A 7,959-nucleotide genomic window follows, 5' to 3' on the forward strand; every position below is an offset into this window, starting at 1 on the left:
GGTATATGGTAATTAGGTGAAATTATAATTGGTTCTGCCAACCTGCCTGTAAATCCCTAGTATAGGGTAGTGTGTGTAGATTTAGAGGCCCAGCAGATGCCCCACACTTAAGTGTGGACTTCTGTGTTGCCTGCTGTAATTTTAAAAGTCAGCCCTGCTATGCAAGCTGCTTTTAAATTGAAATTATATGCAGATTCAACTTTGGATTTAAAGGTACTTCCAAACGATTAAACTACTTTATTTTGACATATTAGTCACCCCTAAGGTCTACCCCATGAGTACAGTGCCACACAAAATAAGCAGGGACATTTGAAATATGTTTTTTATGCCCTAGTGAAAGAAACACTACCAATTTTGTTTTCCCCCATAGTAGCATTTTAGCACCATAGACTAGTATGAGAATACTTTAATACATTTTAACTGTTGACCGGAGTGAGCTAAAATAATATTTTAATTATTTAAAAGATTGGTACTGATAAATCCAACAACTTGCCAATGTTTAATTTATCATAATTAGTACAGAAAATAAGTAATGGAACTTTCTTTTCTGTGAGCCAAAATCCAACCTTCTAGCGGCCTAACCTGATTCGCGTGTCCTGACAGGCTGAGACAACTGCTTTGATAAGGTGGTGTGTGGCCTGCATAGAGACAGAGCTTATCTGGTGGGAATAGATCTACAGCTGCAGGGAAGAGGTCAGGAAGGGGGTTGGGTAAACAACTGGTCTTCAAAGAGAGAAGGACAGTAAGGATGCAAGTGATGTTTATCTCTTCGTCCTATACCCCCCAGCCAGATATGAACCACAGGAATGGAATTTGTAAGAAATGTTAGGAATTTGCATGGGGAAATGAGCCACACCAGTAAGTTGGCTTAGCCAGATCCTAAACCTAAGGAGAAAGTTTTTCCATTTTGAATTTGAAAGTATGGTACCTTGCTGGACAAGAATATGCCACACTTTGGAGGAAGCTATCAGTCAGTCAGTCAAGATTAACTTTATTTGGTTTGTCACAACCATAAAGTATACATATACAAATTACAATTTAGTAGAAAAAAGATAAAATTCATTTTCTTAAAATATATTTCTATTTTTTCCGTTCTTAAAAAATAAAACATTATTTTACAGTCCCCACTCTTAAGTTGATTCGGTCTTTGAAAGCAAAGACTCTACTTTCTTCATAAATTTTACCCCGCGGCATATTAAAATGTTCGAACCTGCACCCATCCAGCTGGTGACAGCCTGCCTGCAGGTGCGGATCTGAAGGGCATTTAGAACTGATTTCAGCAAAGTTCTTCTCTCATCTTTTATTGACTCGAACGTACACAATAGATGGCATAAGGCTTCCGTATGGTACCCGCATAGTCTACATCTTGTCTTTTGTTGTGTGTTTTTCCAAGATGGAATCAAATCTTTAGAAGAATGGTCGCCCAGTCTAAAAGCCATAAATTTAATTTTTAAAGAGAGCCGGAAGTGTGCCACGAGGTAAGGTTGCGGTTTTAGTCGTTTATATGAATTTAATACGGTCCATGCGTGTCGACGTTTGGCCAAAGTCTTTTTGTCTTCTATCAGAGATAGAGCTTTTGCGTTTAGTTTGCAAATCTTTTTAAAGGATGCTTCTTCCACTTGGCTGTTCCAGATTTCCTCTATTTTAAGGGTTTCTAAGGTTGTACGCAGGTCATCACCCCAAGAGTTTGGTTTTTGTTGATCATATTGTTTCTTGATGTCTAGCCAACATAGTTTATTTAGTGATCCTGGTTCTGCTGATCTAAGCTTCCAGCACCATTTCGCTAAGACTGCTTTCCTTTGGTATGTTTGATTTTGCAGGCCAAATTCCAATCTTATTTGTGCTGGAGCTGATCCTTTGTAAAGATTAAACACTGATTTATATATTTTTGTCTGGAGTGTTTAAAATCTTTCCCGTGCCATATTTCTAGCCCATAGGAGAGAGTTGGTAATACTTGGGCTGCCTTTACTTTTAGAAGATGGTCATATGACGGGCATTGAAGTTTCGTTTGGAGTGTTCTGTAAGCGAAACTCAGTGACTGGGCTTTAGCAATGATGTTTCTTTTTTGATGTAATATGGACATATTTTTTCTCAGTGTGACCCCTAAGTATTTATATGATGTTGTTTCCTCAATATGTTTGTCCTTTGTATACCATTTAAATGATCATCTACTTGAGCCCGCCAATCTCACCACTTTCGTTTTTTTGATGTTTAATTCCAGACCTTCGAAGTGAAAGCACTCCGTTAATTTGTTTATTACTCTTTGGAGGCCTATCGGTGTTTGACTTAAAACCACAATGTCGTCTGCATATTGTAAGAACTGGATGCATTCGTTAGCCAATTTTGGTGGGTGTCCGGTCACATTCTGCAGATGACTTTCTAAATCTGCCAAGTATATGTTAAAAAGGCTTGGAGAGAGCACACAGCCCTGTTTGAGGCCATTTCTTATTTTTAATTCTACGGATATTCGTCTCCCATCACCAAGCTTTACTTTTGCCCACGTTCCGCTATATAAAGCTATTATAATGTCAATTAAAGTCAGTGGGAGACCCCATGTTTCAAGTTTTTTCCACAGGCGGTCTCTTGGAACTCAGTCGAAAGTGGATTTCAAATCTATATAGCACGCTAATAGTCCAGTCTTCTTTTTTCCTGCTCCTTCGATTAGCTGTGCCAGTGCTGAAAGATTAGTTGTACAACCTGTACTTCCATAAAACCCGTTTGGAATTTTGGTACTATTTTGTTTTTGTTTATCCATTGTCGGAGGTGAATCAATATACAAGATGCGAAGAGCTTTGCCTCTACGTCAATTAGGGCTATCAATCTGTAATTCCCGGGTTCCATTCTACACCCGTTTTTGTATATTGGGTGGAAGATGTTGCCCTGCCAGGACTGCGGTATCTTTTTTTCCATATATAAGTGATTGAATAATGGTGTGAGGTATTTAGCCCAAAAATCGGGATCGTATTTGAATAGAGCGTTTGGAAGCCCATTGGGGCCTGCTGCTCCTTCCGCTTTCAGTTTTTTTTATCATGGCGGTTGTTTGTTTAACTGTTGTCAGCAGAGTTAGATCTTCTAGGTCAGTACTTTCATGCTGATCATCTTTTCCGTGTCCGGTTGCTACTACTCTCTGAACCATTCCATTTATAAATTCTTTATTTATTTCTTTGTGGGGTTGATTCCTGTGTATGTTATACAGGCTTTCAATATAATGTACCCATGTAGTTTCGCTAATTCCAATGTTGTGCTGTCCACCAGTTCCTTTTGATAATTTATTTATTATACTCCAAAATTCACTGCTATTTGGTAGTTTGCTCGTCCGTAGCATATCTTCCCAAATTTTCTCCATGTGTGATCTTTTCGCTTTTCTGCATTCCTCTTTATATTCTTTTCTCATTTTCAGTACTTCGTTATTGTCTGCTTCTTTTCCCAACCTCTTGTCCGCAGCTTTTATTCTTCGTTTTTTCACAATTTCCCTTTTTTTATTTCTTAAGTTAGTGGTGTACCATGGATCTTTGTTAGAATCTTGTCCATATTTTACTAGTGTTTTTACCGAAAATATTCCTAGCACAAGTTTATGTAAGTTATTATCTTCGTTTTTTCTTCGATGTTTAAGCTCAGTATGGTCTCTTGTGGGAAGTGATCACTTTCCGGTCGAGGTATTATTTCAAAATGATCGACCATCTTTATTATATCTTTACTAATTAGTGTGAAGTCTAGTATGGAATTTTTCTTTCCACTCAAGAAGGTGGTTCTTGCAGGTTGATCTCCCTTCATATTTCCATTTAAGATCGTTAATCCTAGTGATTCCAGCTCGTTCCATATTTTTTGGATATTGTTTTTGTCATGCGTGGCTCTTATTAAATTACTATTAAAGTCACTTGAGATAAACATCCCATGGAATTGGTGAGTTTTTTGTAAGGTTTTTATCAAATTTAATATTGTTAATAGTTTTTTGACTTTTGTAGCCTTGTCTGGATGGATGTATATATTTATAATCAGTACCTTCCATCCTAAACTGTCTTTGCATGCTTTATTTTCTAATTTGATGACATGTATCCAGTTCACCCCTGGATCGAGCGATTCTGTTTTCCAGTTTAGGTCGTTTGTTATGAAAATAGATAATCCTCCCCTTGGGTGTCCGTACTTTGCAATTTTCTCCGCCATTACATGATGTTCCTCATATCCCATGATTTGCCTCGGGATTTCGTTCCATGTTTCCTGGAGAAGTATTATTTTGAATTTGCTCAGGAATTCTATTGTCTCTTGATCTTGAATCATTTCTTTAAAACCATGAACGTTCCATGAGCAAATTTTTATTGTCCTCTCTGGTTTCTGGCCTAACTTGATATTTTGCTTTTGATTGTTTGGGACAAAGTTACTTCCATATGGATCGATGCGAATTTAGGGCTAGTGCTATCCAAGACCAGTCTTTGTCTTCTTTCGACCCGTGGTTCACTTGTTTTATTTTTGTGCTGTTCGGATCTTGTTGCCTGATTGTTTTATTTCTTGCTCCCATTAAGATTGAGCATGTTTTTTCATTTGTGTCCTTGGATTGGGAAGCCATATTGTTTAATAAAGGGAATGGATACGTTATTGGCGTTGGGAGCTCTAGTGTTATTCCCCATTCTGCAAAGTATGTCCTTGTCAAAAAAATTAGCTCTACTATATCTTTTGATGCCCATGTAGTGCTACTTATTTCCTCTTCATTCTCTTTATTTATTTGGATAAATTCTACTGATTTGAGGTCACTTGTTGTTATTCCCCTTAATTTCGGTATCTCTTCAAACAGTCTCAATATATTCCCCCGATTCAACGTTTCCAGTTTTCCTCTTGTTTGGAATTCCGGCCTAAATAGTAGTTTACAACCTGTTTCTGTGGATGCCGTTTGGAAATTCTGTTTTTGATAGACTTCTCTTTTTCCCTCTGTTTGATCAACTCGAATATATGGTATTTGTCCGTATTGTCTTTCCGTTGTTGTTGTTTCTGGTCGACTTGGCCCTAGTAATGTCACCACTTTTTGGAGATTCATTAATTCACAATCTGCTGGTGCGTTGCTTGTGTTTTGCCCCACCTTATCATTTGGTAAAATTCCATGTAAATCATTACATGATCTTCCTTTTTTTCCTACCGTTATGGTTAGGCGTGTGTTTGTTTCCCTAACTTGATCTACTTGTGTTTTTTGGCTCTGTTCTTTTTCCATTATGTTCAGACTGTGTGACTTATTTCCTCATGTTTGCCATTTTGAACAATTTTGTGCCGATAGTTCATGCTCGGGCTTTTGTATTGATGCATTTACCTGTACTCTTTGTTGTTCCATGGCCTGACAGTGATCTATTTTTGCTGTCTCATCTACTTTATTTGTTTTTCTATTCAGTGTGATTATATCAGCTTTTTCCTCGTCCTTTGGTTTTCCTTGTGAAATTAATATTATTTCATTCTGCCTTAAACATTTTGAATGCTCTTCAACTTCTTTTATATTTATCTCTTGGTTACTAACTTCTTTAACAAATTTTTCTTTAAACAGATCATTTGGGGTCTCTTTCTTTTTTCGTTCGAAAATGGCAAAGATTTGTTTTTCTTGCTTGATTTTAATTGCATTTTTCCTTGCCTTCCTTGCCCGTTTACGCTGTCTTTTGGTTAGGGGTTCTATTGTGCCCGATGACTCCATTGCTTTATTTTCATCTTGTCCTCTCTCAGTTCATTCATTTTCTTCTGATCCGTTTAGGGTTTTTTCCTTTTCGACGGGGGAAATTGTTCTATTTTGTTTTCCAATTTTTGTAACCTCGCCATTAGAATTTTCCCCTTTGGTATTTTTTGAGTGTGTTACCTCTAGTATTTCTTTCAGAATGTCTGGTAATGATGCCAATTTGTTTATTATATCCCCACAGACACAATTTTGTTCCATTAACTTAGCGTTCCATTGTTTATCTTCCTCCTTTTCTTTTGTGAGATACACTGAGATTTTATCCAATTTAGAATTTATTCCCACTATATGTGTTGCAATTAAGTTCATCAAATCCACCTGAACATCGAGTTTATTTGATTGAAAATTTAAAGCGTTGATCGCTTGTTGTAAGCTTTTTAAAAAAGCGTCCCCCCAGAGCACGGACTGTGCTTCGGTTTGTCGCGTCTGTACCCCTGTGGTTGTGTTAAAGCTACCTGTGGAAGAAATGGTTATTGGGGAGTCTTCTTTTATCCCCTCTTTAGCTACGTCGGACTCCTGAATTTTACTGGTCAGTTGTCTGATTGGGCTTGATGTAAGTTTTTTGGGAGAAAATGTAGTTTCCTGTTTCTTTCCATTTTCATTTATTTCCAGATATTCGGATTCTTTCAATTTTTCATAACTACTTCGCTCTAGTTCAGCTTCCTTATGTATGTTATTTTCAAGCATTTTCCGAAGTTCTGCTTCTTCAAAGATTGAGAAAGATTTTCACCAGTCAATTTTTTGTATACTTCTCTGCGATTTTATTTGAGATCCTAATTTACTTTGGTCGATAAGTATTAAACTTTTTCGTTGCCCTCGGAAGGTATTTTGTTTGGTGTGGACATCGCTTGGCAAATAGGTGCATGAATTTGTGCCGTAGTTTTTACCAACCAATTTTTTATTGTTGATTTTTCTTTAGACTGGGTACCCAAACTTATTTCTGATTCATTTCTCTTTTTATGTTTTTTGCTTGATGAAGTTAAATGTAGTGGTTTTATAGGGCTTTGTAGGGTTTTAGCTTCTTCACTTATGGTGTGAATTGCTGCTATTTGATCTTTTAAAAAGTGAAATTTGTGCTTAAGATTTTCCTCCCCAAACTTAAAAGGCTCTGCCATGGGGACTGGTATCAGGTCTATTTGTTCTTTGCTGAGCAACTCGTCTGACTTGCTTTTGTTTCCTTGATTGTTTCTTTCCTTTGCCGCCAACCTTCTTTTTATTTTCTGTATTGGAGTTTGTCGGATTTTTCCCGACCGCATAATCCTATTTCTGCTATTCTGTCCAGTGGCCTGTTTGAATAGTATTTAGGATCTTACTTTGTTTATTCGCAAATTTGGGTGTGTCTGATTATCCCTTTGTTTTTAGACTGTTTCTGTTTCCTTCTGAGGGCTCAGGTGGTTTACCGCACAGTGTGTGTTTTCATTCCGACTCTCCAACGCTCGGTTTATTCTGGTCCGCTCTGGGTTACTGATTTACTGATTAGCATGCGGCGTTGGTATCACAGCACGGTTCACCACGCTCACGCCTGCATGCACGTGATACAGTTTACCCGTGCAGACTTTCCTGAGTTCCTTGGGTACAAATTCACTCGTTACGTAGGATGATGTGATCTCCCTGGTCTTACCAGACGATTATTTGCCACTTGTAAACACCCTCACTTTTACCTCACGCTTACACTAGCATTCCCAAACCTCCCAAGCCTGTCTGCCCCTTGTGGAACAGCTGCCGTCAGGGAGAGAGCGGAAAAGGAACGGAAGGTGCTGGGCAGTGTGTCCGTTTTAGTGGCTCTTCTTGATGGAGACGAGTAAGAATGAATAAGACAAGATCGATTGTGTCTGGGGTTGCCTTTTCCAAGGCGCTACAGCTCTAGTATTTCCAGATGTAGGGTTCTGTGTGCCTGCAGGATGTTCTGCAGGATATTTGGCGAGTGGGGGTCTTTTGTGGGAGTCTTTGGGAGTTTTTGGGAGTTTATGCTCATCTGTGAGTTTTTACCTGATACGCAGGGCTTCGGGCAGGGGTCGGGATCCTGCTACAGCACGGTTTTCCACAGATTATCCCCCACTCTAGCTCAACTCCTTTGTTTGTGTTCCCCTCCCCTCCGCTCAGCTCCGCCCCCTTTCTCTTTTTCTCTTTTCTTAGATTTTTCTCTATTCCCAGGGGAAAGGGAGCTTAGTACTCACGAATCCAGGATCAAAATTCGCCCTTGCTGCTCCGCTCCTCGCTCCTCGCTGTCATTCCAGGGAGTTCTGGGAGCTGCC

Source organism: Lissotriton vulgaris, chromosome 12 (genome assembly GCF_964263255.1).
Source record: "Lissotriton vulgaris chromosome 12, aLisVul1.2, whole genome shotgun sequence".
Taxonomy (NCBI): Eukaryota; Metazoa; Chordata; class Amphibia; order Caudata; family Salamandridae; genus Lissotriton; species Lissotriton vulgaris.